The sequence below is a fragment of the Chelmon rostratus genome, chromosome 3 (genome assembly GCF_017976325.1).
Source record: "Chelmon rostratus isolate fCheRos1 chromosome 3, fCheRos1.pri, whole genome shotgun sequence".
Taxonomy (NCBI): domain Eukaryota; kingdom Metazoa; phylum Chordata; class Actinopteri; order Chaetodontiformes; family Chaetodontidae; genus Chelmon; species Chelmon rostratus.
In genome coordinates this window covers 3,408,043-3,432,028 of record NC_055660.1, presented here as the reverse complement: position 1 = coordinate 3,432,028, position 23,986 = coordinate 3,408,043, and the positions used below count along the sequence as shown (strand labels likewise).

The following is a 23,986-nucleotide window of genomic DNA, read 5'->3' as shown; positions in this document are numbered from 1 at the left end:
CGACCTGCCTGTGCCTGTGAGCAGCTGAAACCATTAAGGGTTGAACATATATGAGAAAATGTTGCCTTGGTTTTTAGGTGAGGTTTTATTGATCACACAATAGAATAACATTATACCTTGGAGTCATTGATGATGCTCAACAAAACATGGATGTACAGTTGATGCAGGCTGTCTCTGATCTACCAGAGGTTGTAGATATAGCTGCCTGATGACGTAACACCAGAGCCAAAGTTAATTACTGCGATGCATCAAGACAAACAAGACGCGTTCTTCGTCTCATTTTCCCAAAACCTACTATAATGAGTATTTACTTCACTTTTACTTTATTTACTACTAAATCACTGTTGATACAAGCAGTGGAAAAATTGAATTAGTGTTATTTCTTTTAATGTTTGTCTGAACACAAGCTGCCACAAAAGAGGATCAGTGTTATGCTGTTTGTTTTCTCTTTCCATAAGTTCTGAGTGACAGATGGGTCATTCTTCTTTTGCGTCATAAACAACTCATTTGTAAACAAAATGTATGCAGTATTTTCAGGGCAGTCGAAATAGTAGATTCATTCATCGTTGCAGTCGCCATTCTCTGAGAAAGTGTCGAGACTTCCTGGCCATTAGCGTCTCATTCAAGGGCAGCATGACGGTATCTAACCACAGTTGCTTTTGTAGGACTTTTCTCAGCCAGAGTTTGTCAAAACTGTGTCCTCTGCGGGTTTCCATTTCATTGACACTGCATTTTCCATCTGGTTCTCCTTTTCCTTTCATTTCTCTTACCTTTCAATCTGTGAATTTCTGTCAAAGTCCACTTATAAAAACATTCTTCAGAAGAACAGGCTGTTGTATTGATGACATCTGCAGTGTGTTATCAGAGTGGCTTAAGGAAATGCAGGGAGGGTTGCAGGGTTGCTGTCAGCCACACTCTGTTAGGAGATGGTGTGCATGTGATATTACATCAAAAGAAGAGATTATGGGCCATTTACAAGAAAACTAAAAACAGTGAAGCAGATTGCTGGTATATCTACTGTGGACAACCAAGTTTACATGTCATTATCAGATTTTCAAGCCTTACTAAAAATGTCAACAAAAGCTATTCTGGTCTGTTTCTCACTATAATGAGAACCATCTCTCGTTTTTACAGACTCATTTAACAACCTAATTTTCATATTATGACATTTTCTCGCTTTACTAGATACCAGACTATGCAAGTTGGTTGCTTTTCTTGTTAGACCACAAATGTTCTCATTATTTCACAAAATGGCCTGTTCTTTTTACAAACATGTTGTTAAAGAGAGAAAAAGGTCCATCGTTACCTAAAGAGACACTCGAGCAATCATAGTCTGTAAGATCACTGAAAACATACGCTGCCACACGACCAGCCACATTAGAACCACTGACAGGTGAACTGAACGTTGATCATGTTGGTACAGTACAGTGTTTCCTGGGTAACCTTGGGTTGTGGCATTTATCTTGGCATGCACCGCCCACCTCAACATTGTTGCAGACCAAACACAGCCCCCACGCTAACGGTATTCGCTGACAGCAGTGGCAGGCCAACCCCGGCAAGACAATGCGCCCTGCCACGCCGCAAAAACTGCTCAGGGACGACTCGAGGAACTCGACAAAGAGCCCAAGGCATTAAGCATGCACCAAAACAAGCCCAATCCATGGAGGCCCCGCCCTCCAGCCCATAGGTGCTGCCAATGTCCCGGTACCCCGACGGGTCAGAGCTGTTTCGGCATACGACAGGAACCCACGCAATATTAGTCCGGTGGTTTTAATGTTGATCTAGACGTGGCTGCTTTTATTTGTGCATGTTTAACTATTCTGTGCAGATTTGGTATGGGTGATTGTCTTTGACCGGGCTCTGATTTGGAGCCAGTCTATGCAGGGTTGGCATGCCGTGCCACAGATATTTAAGTATCTGACAAGAGTGGATATCTCCTACCCTCTCACCACCACCTCCCGACGGCGTGAGCAATATGCACAAGGCCAGATGAATGACATCAGGGATGACGGTGCACTTAAATGTTCGTTGTGTTTAGCAGCCCTCTGTCTCATCAGTACCAAAGCAAAGTGTCCCAACACCAGTTTGAACCTGCCTACCCTTCCTGACCGTTTGAGGCTACATGCCTATCTCTGTATATGTAGCCAATTTAATAACATTCAGTGCTGAGAACCTCGTATTCACCACCACCACCACCTCTCCACCTTTGCCCAGACCAGAGACAGAACACTGCTGTAGGTTGCTTGATTTCCTATATGTACACTTTTACATATAGATTTCAATCTGGACAAAAACATATTTAATAGTAATTCCCCTAAAGATTCCCACTAGATGTGAATGTGGGTCAGTCTGTCTGTCTCAGCCCTGGGGTACACTGATGACCTGTTGCACTCTGGGACAGGCTCCATATGTGTGGGGACAGGTGGGCCTGGGATGCAGTACTGGATAGAATGTACTTTGACTCATCCAGACCATCAAATAAAAACACTGAATCTAACCATATAAAACCAATCATTTCCATTTTTCTGACCAATGTAGCCTCCAATCCCTGACAAGCTTGTTGTTAAAACCAGCTTCTCAGGGTAAGAGGATGAGAAAAGTTTTAACGGGAGATGCTGGATTTGTGAAATAGTAAGTTTACAACAAGTGATATGTTATAACAAGAAACTGAGAAAATATTTTTTGGTCATTGTGGCAGCAAAATGCTTTGCAAGTGTTTCCCTGCAGCGTTCAAGATCTGTCACTGTGCAAATCTATGAGGACTAATGCTTATCATTAAGTGGTTTGGTATATGTTTAACATAATCTTCCAGTTGGTCATATAATGCAGTGGCCAGTTGTCAGGAAGAATATTTTCAGTCTATCATCACTGTGGTAATCATGTAAATTTACTGTGATGTTGATTTTTGAATATATTTTGCAGCCCTAATTTGGCTTGGCAGTTTCTCAGTTCTTTCCTCCCACTGCACATATGGATCATTAGAATCCATGTAGTCCACTGCCATGCATTGGAAACACATGAGGATTTTGTTATACATTGAGTCCAGCCCTTAATAGGGCCTCAGTGCCGGAGCACAAGGCTGCTGGGTGTACCGGAAGAAGGAAAATATTGAACTCTGAAGGTCCTCCTCTGATGGCTGTAAAGGGAGACTGAGGACATGCTCCATGCTGGTCTTGAGTCCTCTCAGCTGGGGGGGGGGGGGTGCATTTACAGTACACACTACTGTGGCCATAAGCCATTACTTCTGCCTGTGGTTGACTGGAAACAGTCGACATTTACAAAGTAAAGACAGATATGTGCGCAACGAATGTGACTGAGCAGTCAAATGAAAACAAAGGCATAGCTCTTTGTTTAAGTAGAGGATTCATTAAATCTGCTTAGCAAGTGGAACAGAGAACAAACACTCACTTTCTGTTAAACTCCCTCCCCACATGCTTGAAGAAACAAACAAACAACGACCCGAACGGGATGCAACAGAGGCGTACTTGTGCAGCATTAGCCTCTTAGGCTAACAAAGAAAAATTACTGAACCGTGTCCTGACCGCCGCATCAACGCAGCTCTCCATTTAGAGCAGGCAGACTACTGCTGTATGAGCTGCAGCAGCTTCAAAATGGATTGCATGTGCCATTAATTATTTAATGTCCATTACAAACAAATAATCATTAAATATTAATATTTGGGCTACTACAATAGTTATCCTTACCAGCCCACTTTGGTCCCAGACACAGACAGATAATGTCATCGTGTCCTGTCAGTTGCATCGTAGCCAAATTGGTAACTGGCATCGTTTCAAAGTTATTCTGCAAGGACTCACAAACATATGGTAAAAAAAAGATCACTAGGTGCCATAATATTTTCAACTGTTTGATTCTCAAAGTGATCATTTTAGCAGAGTTTTGTTTGAATACACTCAGCGTGGGTTTTTTCCTCAGTTGTTGAGATCTTTTATGACAGGAGCCGTTTACGCCTTTGTTTCCAAATCCACTAGAAGTGAACAACATCTCCATTTTCTTCTGGATATTTATAGAGTGTAGTAAGCCTGAAATCATGTCATTGCATCACAAAGGAAAACACAGCCACAAACACAAAGCAGCCAGAAAGAGCAAAGGCCTCTGAAAGTTGGCAGAGCGTTTTTTGACGCATAGTAAATATCTCCCCAGTCTTTTGTAGCGTCATGTGAAATGAACATCAGACCGACCTCTATGTTACGTTCATTATGTGTGCTGTATTCATCAAAGCTTAATGAGGCAGCAGTCTGGAGTGTTGTGAAAACATGAATTACGTGTATCACTCCAATCCCCCAAAGCAGTCACCCTGAGAAAACGAATCAACCCAATCTATTTTGGATATCTCATTCTCTCTCTGCACAAAGAATGCATATTTCTGTCTTTGTGCGTACACAGTCTTAGTCGTAAATCTACACAGAGTTTTATGTATCCGGCCCCTGGTGTCTTTGTCTCTTTGCTGTCTCTGTTACCATGTGGTCACCAGTTCGCAGTCTTGTTGTTTTGCAGCATTTGTAAGTAGCATGTGGCATCTGGTTGTCTGCATCAGAACAGTGCAGATACTTTGAAAGGCACAACAGTCTATAAAACTTACCTTGAGCAGGTGCAGCTTTTGTCTTAACTTTCCACCATCTCTGGACCAAACTATCACCTGGAAGCTGACAGTTTACCTGCCATCTTGTTAGCTTTGCTGCAGTGTAAACTTTGGTATATGTTTAAAACAGTGGAATTAGCCCAAAGGTCATGGTGAAATGTAGTGTGTTATTTGTCCATTTGTTTTCAGCTGGAAGTTTATGGTGCAGGACATAATGGGGGAGAAATAATTAAAACATTGTCCACGGGCTATAAATGTTCGACAAGCTGTGATTATATTATTGATCGAAATATTTCTGCGTGCATACTGGTACATCATGACAAATCAGGAAAAGTAACAGTCAAAAAACGTGTGTCAGTACAACAGAAGATAGTTCAATGCTGCTGTTTCTGTCCCTGCAACCACATTTGCATCAGGGTAGCAAACCCCCCCCCCCCCCACACACACACACACACACAACATGTGTGAATTATGTTATTGTGTCCTTCTTTAAACTCAATGCATTGCCTTGCTGGTGCACTGACATTGTTGGATAGAACTGGTAGGTCAAGGCTGACATGGAGCATTTTGTAAACAGATGTGTCTCTTTTTGCCTGGTGCAGCTGTTTACTGTCTTAAGTGCCAAATCCACCGGCGGCTCATGGAGCGACTGCAGAGAACTGGTTCTCATGCAGACTTGGTTGTCCTGTTTGAAACTTTGGAACAGATTGTGAGTTATGTTTTCTGTTGGAATACGATTCTGTTGAATTGTAAAATGATCCCTTTGTGCTATTTGTCACTGTGCCAAGTCGAGCAGTTTCAAGTGCAGCTATTATTAAATGCAGATGACAGAAACCTCTCAACTATTTGGCTAATTGTACACGTCATCATGTGCTATTTTCATTTCTTATGATTGATCAGAATGATTCTCGTACACTGACATGACATAGATTCAAATTTGAATTTGCTTTATGTTGTTTTTTTCTGTTTAGCCAATGACACTAGGCAGTAAAAATAGTATGTGTCATGAGGCTGCTTTCTGTTTCCAGAGTGTAGTTGTAGTCTGTTGTGGACATATGGCCAAAGATGGTCTACAGGAACCAGACAGAAAGGCTTCAGAGGTCTCTGTTCCCATCAGATTGCTGTGTATGTGTTAGAAAGGACAAACAGAAGTTGAGCCAAATTTATGATAATGTGCATTCCCTGAATTCTTGCAAAGCAGGAGGAAACGTCTTCAGGCCTAACGGTGTAGGACTATAAATATGTATGCAGTGACGCGCAGGCTGGGGTATACCACAATGGTAATCAATAACTTTGTCATTGTTGAGGAGAGCGAGAAAGCAAATGGGATGAGAAAGACTGGAGTGTTTCTCAAAGCAACAGCATTAGGCAGCCTCCAGTGAGAGCAGCTCTCTGTTCTGTCCCTCTTTCTTTCCGCTGCCAGTGCTTCTTGGCAGACACAGACAGCAGGAATGTGAGGTTGCTCTGTGCTCCTCTTTGCTGGTCTGCTGGGGTGTGAGCGCCCGGTCCTGGGCTGCCGCTCACCGTCCGGCTCAGGCTAGGATGGGCTGGACTGCACTGCGCTGCAATGCAACGCACTGGCCGATTGTTGTTTCTGCAGCACCGGGAGGGAAGAGGAGCCGCTCCCTGGCGCCCCAGCAAGGCATGGCCGCCCCTTCCTGTGTGAGGCGCTGATGGCTACCAGATGGCGGGTGAAGGGAGAGGAGGAGGGGTCCAATACGCTCTCCCTCCTTTTCTCTATTTATCCTTTCTGCCTTTATGTTGTTATTTTCCTGCTTATATTCTCTACTTTTCTCTTGCAAAATCTTTTCGTCATCAACAGCTAAGTGCTCTCTTAATAAAGGAGGATGAAAACGAAAGTGACGGTGAATTTTGAAGGTCTGTATACCATGCTGTGTTTCTCTAGGTGTTACATACCCTGACACAAAAGATGTCACCATGACTCACTTGTGATCAGTGACTCACGGCAGAATTGTCTACTTTGAAAGCCTTCATGACACATTCTCTCTTTAAGAGTCCATAAGTAGCATCGTAACATTAAGCTGTATTATGACTGTAGCTAGGAGTCCACACGTACCTGTTAAGCAGGAGCTGAGGCGTGTATGTGATGGGCTCCAGTAAGAAGACACAAGAATTGAGCTGGATGACCAGTTGTCTCACTCTGAAAGCCCGCTCCTCACCAACAGGAGGCCCTCTAAACTCATTGCAATACACACAGGGACCACCATTACCTCTTAAGCTGAGTCTCAAGGGTACGCACATGGTCACAGATGACTTAACACACCTACTTGATGAAATTAGCTCTTGTAGCCTTGTTGGGAGGTTGACTTGTTTGTGCTTTTATGCAGCCTTTCCCTCAGGTGGTTTTACAGAGACATCAGATCCGTGCTAATATTAAATTGCATCTTTTGGTCATGCTGCATTATCCCATTTAAGACTTGGAGAAGTTTAAAAAAACAGCAATATATTGTGATACTGAATTTATTATGATTAAAAATATAGGCCGTCAAATGAAGCAGGATGATGGAAGTAAGCTGGATAGCTGAGTATAATGGGTCAGACCTGTTTCCATCTTTATTTTTCAGGGTTTTTGGGGTTTGCAAATCCTAAAATCTGATTATATTCTCAATCCATTCATGATTTGATCTAAAAAATGTCAGAAAATCACTCACAGTTTCCCAGAGTCCAATCTTCAGCTGGCTTATTTTGTGTCACCAGCCTTTCAAAACCAAAAGATATTCACTTTATTATCATAGGAAAAAAAACAGGATATTTTCACACTTGTAACCAACAACAGAAGCTGTCACTAATAATTTCCTTTGCATTTTTGCTTGAAATGGCTTGAGAAATCAATTGGTTATCAAAATAGATGGCAATCCTGTTAATTGGCTACCTGAATAATAGACTGTTATTATAATTGAATCGCTTCAGAAATGTGATTTCGATGTTGTGTAGTGTTACCTTGTGTATTCAAAGAGCTGTCAATCAAATTGAAAGTGATAGCTAATTGCAGTTCTGTGTTTTGAATGTTGCTGGGGGTGCTTCCCTTCTTATTTACATGTGTAAAGCCCTGCTGGATTGTGAGGAATTTTAAATCAGCAGTGACACTTGACATCACAAGTTACATCTTGACTTGATGTTATCAGTGTATCCTTGCCTCAGCGGTACACATCATGGACTGGGAAAGATATTGGCTAATGTGAAGTTTCTGATCAAGCATTCTGACAAATAAGAAGCAATTGCTGACGGACGTCTTGTGACCCAGATCTTTCAAAAATGTCCTCTTTGTGGGGTAGTCTACTTTTTAGATGGGCAATTTCTACAAATGTCAGATATGTTAACGAGACAAATTCCACTGTGTCAGAATTGCTAGTTGTGCACCTAAAAATGAAATGGCAGATGCAATATGCAGGGTACCAAATGTTTCCCAGAAGGTCGTACAGATGACTGGACATGTGTTGTCTGTTTGCAGACTCTCCAGGCTGGTTTTTATAAGAGACTTTCCCAGGGAACTTTTGTCGTCTTCCTCGGCTTAACTTGAGCCCTCGGGGAAGTTCAGCGCTTGCAAATGTTGGATGATTAGAGTGATAAGGTCTGAGGACAGCTTTTGAAGGTAGAAATATGTGGCACTGTATCTGTCCACATTTAACTCCAAAGGTTCACCTGTCATTGCACACACACACACACACACACGCAGATGCAGCTGGCACTCTAGTTATGTGGTGCTGTGTGATCTGACCCTAGCCGCTGTGTCTGCAGCCCCTTAATATAGCCCACTGCTGTCATGGTAGCTTTGCCCCTCTCCCTCTATGCTGTGTGTGCACCAATATCTGTGCATGTTTGTCCCAGCGTGAGGACAAGCTGTGTTAGACAGGGGGGTGTCAGGGTGACAGCTTGGAGGCTAGATGCGAAATATTGCTACTTACCTGTGTTATTTCCCAAGTCACTGTGACTCAGACAGGCCCTCAATAAAATATAAGCTGTCTGTATCTAATCGGCAATAATTTGTCCTTTTTATTTGGTTTTCAGAAATCTCGTTTAGTTTTGAAAATCAGTTTCTTTGTGTGTGTTTTAGAGTTGGACTCCGCAGAAGAAACAGAAACAGACAGAGAAAGATGGATGGCTCTTGGCTGTTCACCGCTGGTCCTGTTGTGGCCACTGTCCCTGATTGCATTAGAGTTACTATGGTGCTGCTCGATATCTTTGGCCTGGCCCCAAGCCAGACGACGTGGTTTAACATGCGCACATGCACACGCAGAGAGAGAGATGCAGCAGAGACCCCCACTCTCAGAGAGCATTCATTTCCAGTCTGATTGGGAGCTGATAGTCTGAAGGACCTCCTCCCCTTGTCCACCGACTTTCTTGGCATTTCTCTGAACTTTCCGTGGCACACTGCTCTTTTTTTTAACGGGTGTGTCTTAGAAACCTGTGGAATACCTTGACCACGTCTGTCTCAGCTCTAAGACCATGGCATTTGGATAACTACTAGCTGTTTTAAATACAAGCAAAGCTCAAGGTTGGTTATTTGTATTACTTGTTATTTATTACTTAAATCACAAATTGGAATCATTAGAAGAAACCAGATTCACTTTATTGGTCAGGAATTACGGCAGCAACCAGTCATGTTTGTAAATGCAAGAGAAAATATAAATGTTAAAATTCAAAATTGTAGAAAAGTGTCTAAGTGATTTTCTTCTTTGGTGTGATGAAGTTGCAAAGGGGATGCCTAACACAAGCCTTTCATGATCAGCAGGTTTAGTTACAGGTGTTCAGTGTAACAGACACATTTACAATTCAGCTGAGGTTTAAGGAACAGTTTTGCTTCAGGAATATTAGCTCTCTCAACCTTTGTGTTACATATAATAACTTGCTAGTTAGTACAAGCTGCCCTAGCTGTTCTCCAGTGGTGTTGAAAAGGAACATTTGCTGTTATATTTCAACCCCGATTCCAAAAAAGTTGGGATGCTGTGTAGAGCATTAATATAACAGAATGTGATCATTTGCTAATCCTTTCTGACATGTACTAAACTGAAAACTCTACAAAAACAATATATTGTTTGACCTCATCAACTTCATTGCTTTTTGTACATGTATGCTTATTCTGAATTTGGCGCAGCAACACATTTCAAACAAAAGACTGGGAAAGTTGTGGAGCGCTCCAAAAACACCTGTTTGGATCATTCCACAGGTTAACAGGTTGATTGGTAACAGGTGAAAGTATCATGTTTGGGTATGAAAGGAGCATCCTGGAAAGGCTCAGTCGTTCACCAGCGAGGATGGAGCGAGGTTCAACACTTTGTGAACACATGATTGTATGAAGGAGATGAATACGTGAACACTTCAGAAAACTGTTGTCAGTTAACACAGTGTGTTTGGAAATTATTGCATTCTGCTTTTATTTACATTTTATGCAGCATCACAACTTTTTTGGGAATTAGGGTTGAAAATCTTTCATCTTAAATCAGAACTTTTTAAATGCGATGTGTGGTATGAGTTATAAATGTGATATATGCCACAGTCTTCTGGATGTTCGACTGTTTTTCTTTTCTGCAATGTTATGTACACATTTGGCTAGACAGCGCTCTTTGACTGCGTGCAGGCCAATAGGGGCTGAAAGGAGAATTGTCTAAGCCCCTCTCGTCAGCGGTCAAGGAACAGCGCGATCATGTGAACCAAGTCTGCCATGCCAAAGGAATGTGTTGAATTCTAACGATGCAGCTTTGACAAGTGCATGTGACTCTGTGCAAGAGCTTAGATTGGCGTGGGCAGGAGAAGCAAAGGCAGATAGGATGAAATCAGCAGAGGGGGGAGAGAGAGCAGGTAATCAAAAGGAAGAATGCAATGGATAAAAGTGTCAAGGTTGTGGAGGAGCAAAGCATGCAACATTTTGACCTCCTGCTTATCTGGGAAAAAGTATTAAAACTGGAAGACCAAACAACAAGGAGATACTGTGGGAATGTGATAAACTTGTGTTTTTGGGAGTTACGTATCCTGAAGTCAGATGAGCTGGTCCTTATCTCTAGTACAGCTTTGGTTCTCATGGCTGAGAGTGGGCTTCATCTGCACGCACAAACCTTCCACAGAGTATGCACATTGAATAGGTCACTGTATGAATAAGGCTAATTAAGTGCATTGAGCCTGGGAATCACTTCCTGCAAAGGTTCCCATTGGTCATATAACTGAGCAATAGTAATTGTGGTGTTAATGTGTAAGTGAGGGAGTAACACTGACTTTTTGTCAGAGTGTTTCTTTATTAGAGGAACAATTAAACATGTCCGATACTTGATCCTTCCAGAAGCAGCTGGTGGTTTTTGATGAAGAAATCAGCCATAGGAGTTACTCTGTGTCAGAGAAATTAAATCTTTTATTACTCTGATGTGTTTACAAAATTGACAAAAACTGGACCGGATGGTTCAGGCACAGTGTACATAATGGATGCACAGCCTCCATTTATCCATGCCCAGAGCTTAATGTTTCCTACTCTGTAGGGTGATAGGTAATGATTGGTGACCTGGATTTTGCTCTTGCCACCACAAGCCAATGTGAGTGCATTTTCACCATGCCGGCGTAGCAGGGATTACAAAAAAATGGAAAAGATACTGAAGTAATAGAGCAAATGTTGACAGGCCATGATTTGTACTTTGGTGATCCTCAACATGCACCAGCTGCATTTTTATTCCTGTTATGAAGACCCCTAATATGAACCTGACTTGTATTGTTTTGCAGTGTGTTTACATTTATTATCATTAGCAGGTTTATGCAGAGCTGTTTGTTCCACTAATAATCAGATTAAAAGCCCAGTCAGAATTAGAATAAGTCATGTACAGACCTTGTTAAGAATAAACTGGACCATTTGGAAACAAATATCACTGTGTGTGAAATTAATCCTTAACGGTGCAATGTGTCTGATATGGCCAGAATTTTAGTTTACAATGTTAAAAAAGATTAATCAACATTATCAACAGAATGTGAAGTAACAGCTCTGACAGTATGTCAAAGATGTCTGTCTGTGTATTATGTTGCAGAGATATCTAGCTAGCATGCTAACCAGCTAGCTGCAACCCATCCTGGGTTGTAATACCACTTTGTTCCTCAGGAGGCAATGGTCCGATAGTATAGCACCCTGTAGTTTCAGCAGGGAGATGTATGAAAGCTTGCAACATTGCTCTAGAGATGAGCGTTTATTATGTGACTGCTCAGTCTGATTATTCCTTTTTAAAGATTATTTTATCTTACTTTGCATTATTGATCCCTTGAGTTTAGTTGAATATTGTAGCTCTAGGTGGTACTTGTAGTACAAGCTGTAGTTGTTAGCAACATGTGCTTTTTTGCATCACCGCTGGCTGTTTTCTCAGTGTCTTTCTCATGGGAAGCAGCTTTGTTTGAATATTGTGTACAAATTTTAGTGCTTCTTGGTTTTTGTTAATCATGGTTGGTTGCTCATCTTCGACTACCACTTGATTCTGAAGTCTATCTGATGAAGGTGATGCTTCAGCAGAATACACAGCAAAGGAAAAATTACTCTAAGCACTCATCATCAGGCCTACGCGTTTTGTCAGTCAGATTGCTATCATCTATTCAGAAAAAATGAGATTATATGCTGTAACTGCAGTTATTGCTGCACACAGAGCAATGCATAGTAATTCACATTTGAGTGGATCAAAGAGGGAACTGCTGCAGTGACACACTGTCTTGCTGTTAGCAGAGAAAATATGAGAGGGACACGGCTCAAAACATACAAGTGGTTTGAGTATTAAATTTTATCTTGGAACTCCAGTTTGTGTGTGTTCTTGGAGATCTCATCGTTATTTTTTGTGATTTTGAGTTTTGTGACGTAACAACAGAGGGATGCTGTGGTCAGGGCTTTTTGGGGAGATCGGACATTGTGTTTGGTTAAAGGTCAGGACAGTTTATTTTATAGTAGATAGATCCTTAAAAGCAGCTCATGGATAAAGATGATGTCAACAGTGGCCGCTCTGCCTTTCTCTTAGATGGCCGTAAAACTTAAAGTGCATGAATGTATGAATGTGTACTTTGGATATTACAGCGTTGGTTGAATAACACAAAGATTCGGAAATGAAACCTTTTGAGAGAAACTGTGTGCACGAGAGATGGTGAGTGCAGGTGAGTTGAGTATGCATGAGTGTAAGCTGTTAGAACAAATCTCCAGGCATGCAAGCACACACCCACAGAAGCCAACCCACAGCTAAACAGAGAGGACATTTAAAAAACAAAACAAAAAAAAAACGCTGACATTGTTTTGAGGCCGTTTGCGTAATGGTTGAGTTGAAAAAATATTTTGCATTGTTCTCTTTGCTGCCGGTATTGGTGGCTTAAAATGAATGTGTACGAGGGATTCCACACATTCTTGACTAAATGTGAATCACTGTACGGGAATCGCATGAACACACATGCAGCGCACAACCTCTGAGGTATGTGTTCACGCCACGCACATTCCCTTTCAACTGAAAGTGAAGTAGTATCATCTGAATGTGACAACAGAGTGGAGGTGTGTGCCAGTTTCAGGCCACTGGCTGAAAAAGGAGGTGTGTCTTTAACTTAACAAGCCTAGGCATGCTCGACAGCTCAGCTCGTAGAACAGGACACCAAACGTGGTTAATGCAAGTACTAAGAATAATCGTGTTGAATTTCTAATCTAAGAAGGACACCTTGTCAAAATATCATTTGTAGCAGCACCTCTTCAATTAAAAAAATTCAACTTTTGGCTGGAATAACTGGGAACCTAAATTGTACTTGAATGTTGTCTCATCTCCTGTTTTACTGCATGAGCAGGCACTACTTTTTTGAATGCACCACCACGACACTGACGTTCATATCAGAGTCCATTTCCTTATCTCTGTGTATGGCATCTCAAGCCATTTCCTAGTGGACGGACTCTAGCAAGAGAGGGGCTAATTCAATCATGTCTAAGGCAACCTCTCACTGGCCACTAAATGTGATTTGGAATAATTTTCATTGGGCTGATTGGATTAGACTGCTGCTGCTCACTACATGGATGAGGATTGGGTTAGACACACACACAGAGTAGACTAACACAGTATTAACAAGGTACCTATTATCCAGCTTTTTTTTTTACTCTTATTGAATTCAATCAAAAAGCCTTGAAACATAGAAACTGCTCTTTCTGTTGCTTCATTGGTGTATACGGCATATGAAGAAAATTAATTTGAACATGGTCTCATTCGACAAATAAGGCAAACACACACATACAAACACGGGCCCACACACTCACCCACAGATGCTTTTCAGGCCTGACTATGGAGAAGTCATCCATCTCGCCGTGCAGTGGTCCCCCTACAGGAAGCAGCGGGACTGTCATGAGTCTGCCGCTCAACCCACAACCTGCTGGAGTGTGAAACCCTCTGCTTCACGGAGAGCTGCAAAGGCTGCGCCACTGCAGGCATTTATGAAAACATTCAATGTAAAAGCATCACAGAAGGACCGCAGTAATAAACTATGATACTGTAGATGAACCGTTTCGTACTGACTTGTGCATGTGCAGGAGTGACTCAAGAGCCACGGCAGGAATTCAGAGTGGGACGATGCGCTTTTTGGCATGTGGGCACAGCTTGTTGAATAGTAGCTGATATTTTTGGTTCTGCCCACCTATCTTGGGCCGGCGTTATTGTAGGTGTACTGTAGTGTAGAAGCAGTGTGCAATGGGGGCTGGGGTGGGCAGTTGTTGCCAGGGGAGGTGGTGTGTTATTTTCAGTCCATTGTGTCTACTTCCTGTGGGTCAGGGGTTATTGGAGCAGGGTGTTGCAGACTTTACGGAGTAAAGAGGAGGGGAGGGAAGTCAGCAGGGTAGGCAGGAAAGTGGCCAGACTCACTCGACAACAGTTGGCTGGTCAGCAGCTTGCTCACCTTGCTTCTCTCGCAATGTTTCCCGTTTTTATCCGCATCCAGCTTGGACTCTTCAGAACCAGGTAAAGAGCCATGAATTGCTTCTCAGTGACCACGGCGCGTGCCATCTAGCATTTTCGATTTGATCATTCGAATATTGTTGTTATCAGCAGTTGACAAATATTATGCTAGCTTGTTGTAGCTCTCGGACGAAGGGCAGACATGGACTCAATGATTCAACGATTATTCTACAACATCGGTATGGAGATGTTTTTTATATAGACGGTAACACACCAGAAATATGGAACACAGGAAGTGGATGGAAGTTTGATGACTCTTATGTAACCTGAACATAAGAGTTGTTTTGGGCATCGGGATGTCAAGAGCATTGCTAGCAGCAGTTTGATTTAGTGTTCGAGCACGATTCATCCTTTAGTGAAGCAAAGGGAAATAACTGAAAACGTAAAGTAACAGCCTTGGAATGAGTGGTTACAGTGGAGTGAATGAATGACTGTCCAACTCAGAAGTCAGACAGTTTGTATTTTTATCAAAATGAAGACCCAAAGTGTTGCAAATATTATGCTAATTGTCTTTTAAATCCTGTAAAGGTAAGTGAGAGCCGTGCACACACAAAGGACAGAACTTCACAATGTTGTATTATAAGTGTAATTACTTTGCTTCTCTCCAAGCAGTTGTTCTGCAGTCAGGTGTCACTTTGTTTTGATGGGTAACAGTAAGCTCAGTGCTGGGTTGTTGTGCCCATATGTTTTATTGGTTATTGTAACGTTCCTGCACCTGACGGTGTGCAGATATTTAGTTTGTCTTTCAGAGCTCTCTGCCAGCTTGTCTACCGCTCTTACACAGCCATTTGAGTGCCACATAATTAGCTCCACTCTGTTGCACTTACCGTTTTTACGAAAGTATAAATATTACAAAAGTAGACATTGAGTCCAACAATTTTTTTTCTGACAAATTATTATGACAAGCAGGTAGCACACAGGATATTGCATATATCAAATATTACTATCATGGCACACAGGTGAGGCTGGGGCAGAACAGGTGGCCATCGTGGTAGATCTTTGCAGTGGTGTCTCTGCCTTGGTCGTTCTTTCTGATAAACACAATTGGCAGTGTGGAGGTGGGAAGCCAATGAGGGATCCAGACCAGACAGTGCACTTGTCTTTAGCCATAGAATAGGTGTTTGCACTAGTTATTTTCCTGCCTCTTTTGATTTTATATATATACATGCAGTAGGTTGCTTAGTATCAGTTCAGAGGATCAGTCTCTCATTATCAAAAATTAACATCAAGTACGAATTCTTAACCACTTCCTCCAACGTCATTCTGCAGTAAACATGCTGTATGATGTTAGCATATCATGTGATTATTGGTGCCAGCAGCATGTCAGCCTAGCACATGTATGAATCCCTTTAATGAGTTCTGTGTGTCCAAAAGACAGACCGACTATCCCCTTTGAAGGTCTGACTCCAATCCCAAGTTTTCTGGACAACTTTTAAGATATTAGCTGCTGCAGCAAATGTCAATATAGAAAAAGTTCTAAAGTTAGCTCCCGCCCGACCCCCAAACACAACCACAGTGACAAAAGGAGGCAAAACAGGAAATCTTTTTGCCCAGAGTGTGTGTTGGGACCAGATGACCAGGAAGATAAAAAGCGCTAACAAAGTGGAAACTTCCACTAAGGGATGTTATTTTGCCTTGTGTGTGTTTTTTCTCTCCTTTTCTCTGTTTCACAAAGCCCCATGTTTCCTGGAAAACACAGCAAGAGGTAGTTGGTTTAGTTTTGATGAAAAAAGCCAACGCTGTGAGTGGCGAACAGTTTCCTACATCATGCGTAACTACTGACGCTTCTGTGCTCCCTCAGTCATACACGATGTGGTTGTGTTAATGTTTAAACCTGCTCCATGTGAGTTAATGCTTTACCCTGAGAGCATGATTTAAGTCTCGACCTAAACTGTCTGAAAGCTCCGCCGTGAGGCCAGGGGGTAGCTGTTTTTTTAGGGTGCCTATTGGAGGTGGCAGATATCAAATGTGGTTGGTCGAAAGTTGATTGCAAGAACAGCAAGACTCTCGACACTCAGCTACAGTACAGAACTACTGATCAGTCCTTCATCTGTACTTTCATCTGCTGCATCTCCTCCACCCTCTCCCTCTCCCTCTCTCTCTGTCTTTCCCTCCCTCTGTCTGTGGATACTCTAATGAATGATATGGAATGATTACTTGACTGAGAGTTCCTGTCCCCGCCCTACAAAGAGTCAGTGGAGCAACGACAGCAATTACACAGCTGCCTATCCAAGACATTGGAGTAAAAGCGGTACCGTGGTCCTCGGCTGTATGAAATAGGTACAAAGGACCATAGAAATGGCTGACGAGGATATCTCTCCAACAAAGCCTCAGAGAATATAATACCTGCTGTTGAGAACTTCGGTAAGCATCACTGTTTCCTCTACAGTTTTTGTGGAAAAAGCTGCAGTTTGATCACAGTTTTAAGTTCAAACCTTGTTAAATTATTTCAGAATGAGCTCCTGTGTTTTAGACCTATTTTCAGCATGGTTAGGGTTTCTGATCTCAGCCACAATATTCTGTTTTGATGTGAAATAGTTTGAGAAGTCATGACATTGTCTTGTTATTAGGTCACCTGTGAAAGCCCATAAACTAAGAACACCTGTTTGCTGTTCAGACGGTCTTTCATGAGAATGTTGGTTTTTGTGTGCGCTGTTTGCAAAGATAGCAGTATGACTACCAAGGTCTGTGTTCTTTGGACAGTTACCGTATATTGTTAGGGCTGGGGTCAGATGGCGCCTGGCTGGGTGAGAATTTCACAGCTGCACATGAAAGAGGAGCGACTGTGGGATGGCAAATCGAGGGGGAGAGTGAAGGATTGTGTAGATGAAGGGAGAACTAGCTTGTTTTGATCAGAGGTGCTCCTTACAGATCAATACCCTGTTGATGAGCATGCATATAGGATCTGAGCAGATGTACCTTACGCTTTCTGTTTTTTATATAGACGTCGCTGCTGAAAATTGGTGTTTAGAAAAGTTGTTTTCACGTTCTGGCTTTCAGGCATTTGTTAATCTCAGAGTGTTAACAGAACTCGGCATATTCTGGGCTATTTTTAACACACACAAAAAACAGGCTCACATGCACACTGTCTTTACAGTACACAGCAGATGTCCATTAGCCAGTTTATTTCTGGCAAAGTAGGAATGCACAAGTGTTACTTCCATAGTACATGCCCAGCTGCATAAAACAACTGCTGTGTTTTTGCCTTGTGGCCTGTACAGAGTCTGGTGCATCACTGTCTGTACCATACCCCATTAACTTGCTATCTGGATGAGGAATAATTCAATGTTATCATCTAGAATTGTTTCATATAGTGGTATCTTAAGGAAAGTTTCACATTGTGGTTCACAACCGTTGTATCTAAATGACAAGTTCAATGTTTCAACAATCTGTGGCAGCATGAGATTTTAAGTACTTAAAGGTGACATATTATGTGCAATTTGAGGTTCATACTTTTATTTGGGGGTCCACTGCAATAGGTTTACATGCTTTAAATGATCAAAATCACATTATTTTCTCAACTATACATTGCTGCAACACCTCCACTCACCCTCTGCCTGAAAAGCTCTGTTTTAGTTGCCATCACTTTAAGGCCACCTTCCAAAAATCCCAGTCTGTTCTGATTGGTCAGATCCCACAGCACTGCCTGCCATTTCTCCAATAAGCCGTGCGTAAATATCACCACAGAAACCATTTTAAAAAACTTCACCTCCGAACATGAATCTGATTGATATTAGCCTCAGCCTCACTGCCCAGCAGGCCACTAATGTTAGAGCTTATAATAGTCTGAGCAAGCTAGCAGCTGGGTGCTAATCATTGCCAATCTAATGAATTCCTGCAGTTTAACTAGTTCTTTTCACACACAGCTATATTGTTACCTTTAGGGTGTGTCTGTCAAGTAAATGTACATACAGCAGCAACGCACATACAAACAAACATACCAACAGGTATCACTATAACAACAAAGCTAGCGCTAGCTGAGCTTGAGCTGCAGTAATGTTGTAAACTTTCCCCAAAAAGCAACATAAAGAGCATCCAATTTACTACTTTAGATATTGAGTTGGCTTTAAATGAGGTTTATTTCAAATAAACCCTTAATACACCAAGTTAGATGGAAAAATTGGGCAACTCTGGCATCAGAGAGGCAGCGGGTGGAAAACAGCAATGTAGAGCTACAATATTTTCACATCTGAATCAATGAATTAGGGTTTATTTTGACCAAACCATAGTTGGAACAGTGGAAAGGCTAAGAAAGGTGGTTTGATGGGTTTTATTTTGTTTCTTGTTTCGAGTTTGAATAAAGTGATGTACAAGCTAAAATTACTGGCTTTGTAAATGAAGTCTGGTAGCTTTAAATAATAATTGTTTCTGGTTAAACAAAAAGGATCGTAGTCTATCTCTGTGGGCATCCCATCCATAATGTTGTCAGGTCATTAGAATAACAATCTGAGCCTGTCAGTGGCAAAAATAAGCACTTTTAGTGGATGAAATTTAACAGGCGCACTTTCCCACAAGGATTATGTTTCAGCCATTGCAGCCCGTTTCATGGCTGCTGGCTGAGGTGATCTACTGGACCACCTCCAAAATAAGGCTCAGGTTTAAAAATGCCAAAATTATCTATTCAGAGTGTCCCTTAATATTTTAGAGAACAAATTTTACTATGTTTCACTGAGAAAGTTCAACAGGCTAATCAGTAAAACAACATAAAACATGGCTAAACTTACTTCCAGGTTTGAAGTCAGGACATGGACAGTCAGTATTCATCCATCCTTGTGCTCGTATTGTTACCGTCTGTCCTTAACAAAACACTTTGGGAATGAAATACACACACACAATCCTGTAGTGTTGTGGGATTTTGACATCCTCAGATGGTAGCAGTAGATGAAGACCTTTGTTCCGGTTGTTGCATACAACAACAGAACAATCGGCGTGTTTTTGTCATACCTTTGACATCTTCCTGTTATCCGAGCGTGAGGAAATAACAATGGCGACTGCGAAATAAATTCACTAAGTATTCAATGGGCAGGACAGTCTGCCAGCTGGACGCCTAGTTGGAGGTGGCTGGCATTTTCAAACACACATTTTCTGAAAGGTGGAGCATGCAAAAAACAAAAAAAAAAAGAGAGAGAGGGAGAGATTTTGGGGCTCTCCAGACATGTTGGTTGATTTGGGTGGAGTACGTCACTCCAGGCAGTTTCACCTCTTACCAACTGTTATCTACATCAAGATCTTGCAGATAGTTATTGCTATACAAACTTTGTTGCTAAGATTCCTGCAGATGATCTAAGGAAATGCATCATACACAAACCATCAGAGTCAATGATGATGACTGAAATTTGCCAGCTGTGCGCTGTTACACACCGTTATTAATTATTGCTGCTTACAGTCGTCCTTAGTTTTGTGAGTGTTTATTCATCATTCATTCTTTCTATGATAATCGATCTTGAGATAAGTTGTGCAAAACGTAAACTAGAACATGGATAGATAAGACCACAGTGTATAAGGCCTTAGTGTGGAGGTTAGTGTGCAAGGTTAGTCATTTGCAGTCCATTAAAAATGGATGCGTACTTTCAGAGGAATTCTGGATCTTGAGCTCTGGCTCTTCTGGAAGGATTGAGACTTGAGATTCTCACTGTTGTGTCTCTGACCTGTGTGGGAAGATGGGGCACTTGCACACAAAGCAAGGATGTGATGTTTCAGTTTAACAAAGATTTGTTCTTGTTTTCTCTTGGAGAGGAGAGAAATGAAGAGGTTGACTCTCACATGGGAGCAGCGCTATGCAGCGGACACGGATCATAATTGATAAGTTCAGAACCAGTTGGGAGTTGCAATTGTTGCTGTGGGTGTTTCTAGGATGGACATGTAAGAGTTCAATAGGACACACACACACACACACATACACACACACACACACACACACACACACACCTAGGCTAGTGTTGCTGTTACTTCAGTCTTTTCGCCTGGGTGGTCCTATCTTTAGCCTGTTCTCACTCTGTTTCTCTTTGTTAATTTCCTCTGCTGTCTTTGGCCTCAGTCCTATTATGGGTGCAAAGAAAATAGACTTTTATATTTCCTACTAAATGGTTTATTTGGACAATCAATCTTTGTCAATTGTTCTTCTGAGTTCAGTATGACCATAATGGACGGTATACTTCTACAATAGTTTGCTGCTGCCCCAAGTGTGTCGACCATTAATGGAGAATGAAAATCAAATTAAAGTCCAAATTTGTTGGACAAGCTAATCAAATTATGGTTGATTTACCTTGTTGATTTACATCTGTCCTGTTGAGAGCTTAAGACCGGCGTGGTTAAGGTTTGAAAGCCGTTAAAAGCGCTTATGTTTATGCAGCATGGTGCAGCCTGTAAAGCTCTCATGCATGACCTTTCTACCAAACGGGTGCTCCATTCCTAGTCTTTGTGCTGAGGAGTGTGCACGTTCTCATTACAGAACAACAGGACGAAAAACCAACATGCAGTTGAAGTCACTAAAATGTTAAAATAAGCACATTAAAGCTGCGTGTTAAGATCAAATTCAAAGCAGTGCCTCAATAATGGGTAGAAATTACATTTTTATACACACTGTTAGGCCTTCTTACCCATTGACTTCAAAGACCTCCAGTCTCTGACTAGCTGTCTTTGCAGCATTAGCAGGAGTGTCTGGGGTCAGTGGGCTGCCAAGGGAGAGCCTTTGTGAAGGAGGCATGTGGAGGAAGCTGTCCATGCTGTGGCATATCTGACCTTTTTTTATTGAGTGTGCAGCTGGCAAACCGAATCATAAAGTCTCCACAGGAAGCAGAGGAAGGCTCAGATCCAAGGAAGAGGATGGAGCCTTCAAATGCAACACTAGAAACAGAAATACAATACACGTAATTTGTCTTGTTATGAGCTCTGCACAGCCCTTAGTTAAGCGATGGAGATGAAGAAAGGAACATTTCACCGCTGTGATCAGGGGATAGCATTCGGAGAGGCAACGTGAGCAATGAGATGAGACAGATTTTAAAGCCCCCATGAAATTCTGTCTTTGCTTCCTTAATGTGATGTATTTCCTCTTGAAACAGGATGTCGGTTAGGGCACCAAACAGTGAAAGATCATTCTAAATCATTCTGGACAGTCCAGGCAATCACTTGGTGTTTACAGCAATCTAGGGTCTGAGGATAGAGGATGCCTTATGGTGTACCGTAAAGCCTTGAGGCAAATTTGTGATTTTCTGTATTGGGTTTTGTAACTGAAATTGACAATATTTTACCTTCATTGTCACTTCTAAATAAGATGGACTTGTGATCTCTCATGTTGCTTGGTGCCCTTCAATCTGAAAGCTGTGTCAGGGGAGGCCGGGTCACATCATCTCTGTGTGTAGTTATACAACCGGAAAATTAAATACTAATTGAACGATAGTTGATAGTAATGGCGTCCAAAATTATAAAAAGAAGAGCCAGAATGTAATAAAAATGGAATATCTTTGTTGGTAAAAGTGATTATTCCACTGTTATTTGTCGGGGTGCGCTCCCACTTCTCTTTATTTTTCAAGAAGCACACCCTCTAGTCTCCCCTAGTCCAACCCCCTCCGATTTACCAGTGGCAGTTAAGAGGGTCTGGGACAACCTGATTACATAAAGCAGGAAGTCAGAGGAGGGAGAGGTCACAAACTACAGACCCCCACACACACTGCAGCACATGATAAAGTCAGATGGTGCAAACAACAACAACAACAGCACAACACTTATTTACTCACTTTCAGTGACAGAAATACTGCAGGACACAAAATGAAAACGGTCCCTGTGGATTTACAGCTCGCAAGGTAGGCTCACAGTTTTTCACCCAGGCTCTGAAAATACTCCTGTTGTTAATCTTCAAACATATGTGGGAGTATTGAATAGCCTGTCTTTTTTTTTTTTTTTTTTTTTAACAAAAATCATGTTCAGCTTTGTGGTACAGTGATGATGGTTAGTGTTTTGGCCATGCAAGATAACTGGGAAAAAAAACCCTCAAATCACATGTATGTTTGTGTCCGTCTATGCAACATTTTACCTACATACAGGTAGGAATGATCCCATAGCACCAGTTCTGCAGGATAATTGCACAATGCTCATTAGTTTAAAGCTTGTTTAGAGCCTCTAATGTAAATTCCCATATGATTTTGGATCCAGTTGTACCTTTAAAAAGACAGTGTTATCAGGATATGAAACTAAACGATTAATTTACATTTAAGTTAACTTTTACCTTAAATGTGAACTAAGAGGATTATTGTTATACAACAAGCAAAATGTTACACAGTGCTTAATGCCATTGTGGTGTGGTGACATGTCAAAATCTTGACACTACACCTTTACATTGATGTAATAGTTGTCATAATAAAAGTTATACAGATTTTTGAATACTGTGTTCTTTCCTCCCATCTAATTTCCCCCTCAGTTGCATGCCAGACGCTGATCTTTATTGGAGTTTGGAGGTCTGAAGTATCTCACCCAAACCAACAGCATGCGAGAAGCAGATAAATTATTGTTGGTTTAGACCAAATATTTAAACATACCGAATTTCCTAATCTTCTGGCAGGGATGCTGTAAGTGATATAAGGGAGATGTTTACTCTTAGTTTCATGTCATCAGTGTAATATTTGTGTATTTATTGTGTCAGTAGGTTAATAATTATTGATAAGCCCAATAACAAGTAAACATGAAGACATCTGGAGTTCAATGTTTATATGCTGATGGATGGAACACATGTTTGTTAAGGTGGTGGCAGTTATTTCTTTTATTCATTATGAATAAAATATTGCCCTTCCTGCCTGTTATTGATGTTCACGTCAGGTCGAGCAGTTTGTTGGGTTTACCTAACAAGCCTCCATCATGCGTGAATGTTTTATGAAGAGTGTTTACCTTGAGGTCAGAAGCAGGTGGTAAAATTGGCTGACTGTTGACCACTGTCCAGGATGCTGGACCTCAGGCATGCACATCTTTCATGGAAGTCCCCTCTCCTTCCAGCAGGCGGAGGGCTGATGACGTTGGCTGAACAGCCTCACATAGCCAAAGGCCGTGCACTCTTACTTGTACGTTAACTGCCCTCTCTGGTGCTCAAGGATGTAAAAATAGCTGTTTAGCAAGAATCCCAGTCATGTCTCGCTAACAAAGACTGATTTATACAAGTTGCAGCACTAAGCATAGAGGATCTTTTGTCCCTCCTCTCCTTCTCCTTCTGCAGACCTCGTCACCAAGGCCTTGAGCGCCAAAACCTCTGACGCTCTCGACACTCCTCTCTTAGAACAGCCTTTGTTCAGCACAGTCCTACGGTCCTGATTGTGAGGCTTAGGGAAGCACTGCGGTCTACAAGATTGCGTATTTGTTTACTGCATTTGTGTCAGATTGCAGTGTCATGGAAATATTTTGGAATTTTGTTTCTTTTCTGCGTCAGCAAATGCTCTTATTTAATAATCTGGTATTT

The 23,986-nt window shown here is 41.7% G+C and overlaps 1 protein-coding gene across 3 annotated transcripts in view; it reads left to right on the top strand.

The window, feature by feature from the left end:
• Window positions 1-23,986, top strand: part of gab1 (GRB2-associated binding protein 1) — a 55,950-nt gene that overhangs the window by 5,505 nt on the left and 26,459 nt on the right. Inside the window, exon 1 of one of the 3 annotated variants that reach the window (XM_041933056.1) lies at window positions 22,209-22,346. The exons of the other annotated variants lie outside the window; for them this stretch is intronic. The gene's annotated coding sequence lies outside the window, so the exon portion shown is untranslated. Of the gene's footprint in view, window positions 1-22,208; window positions 22,347-23,986 lie in introns of those variants that run through there. 3 annotated transcript variants of the gene reach the window in all.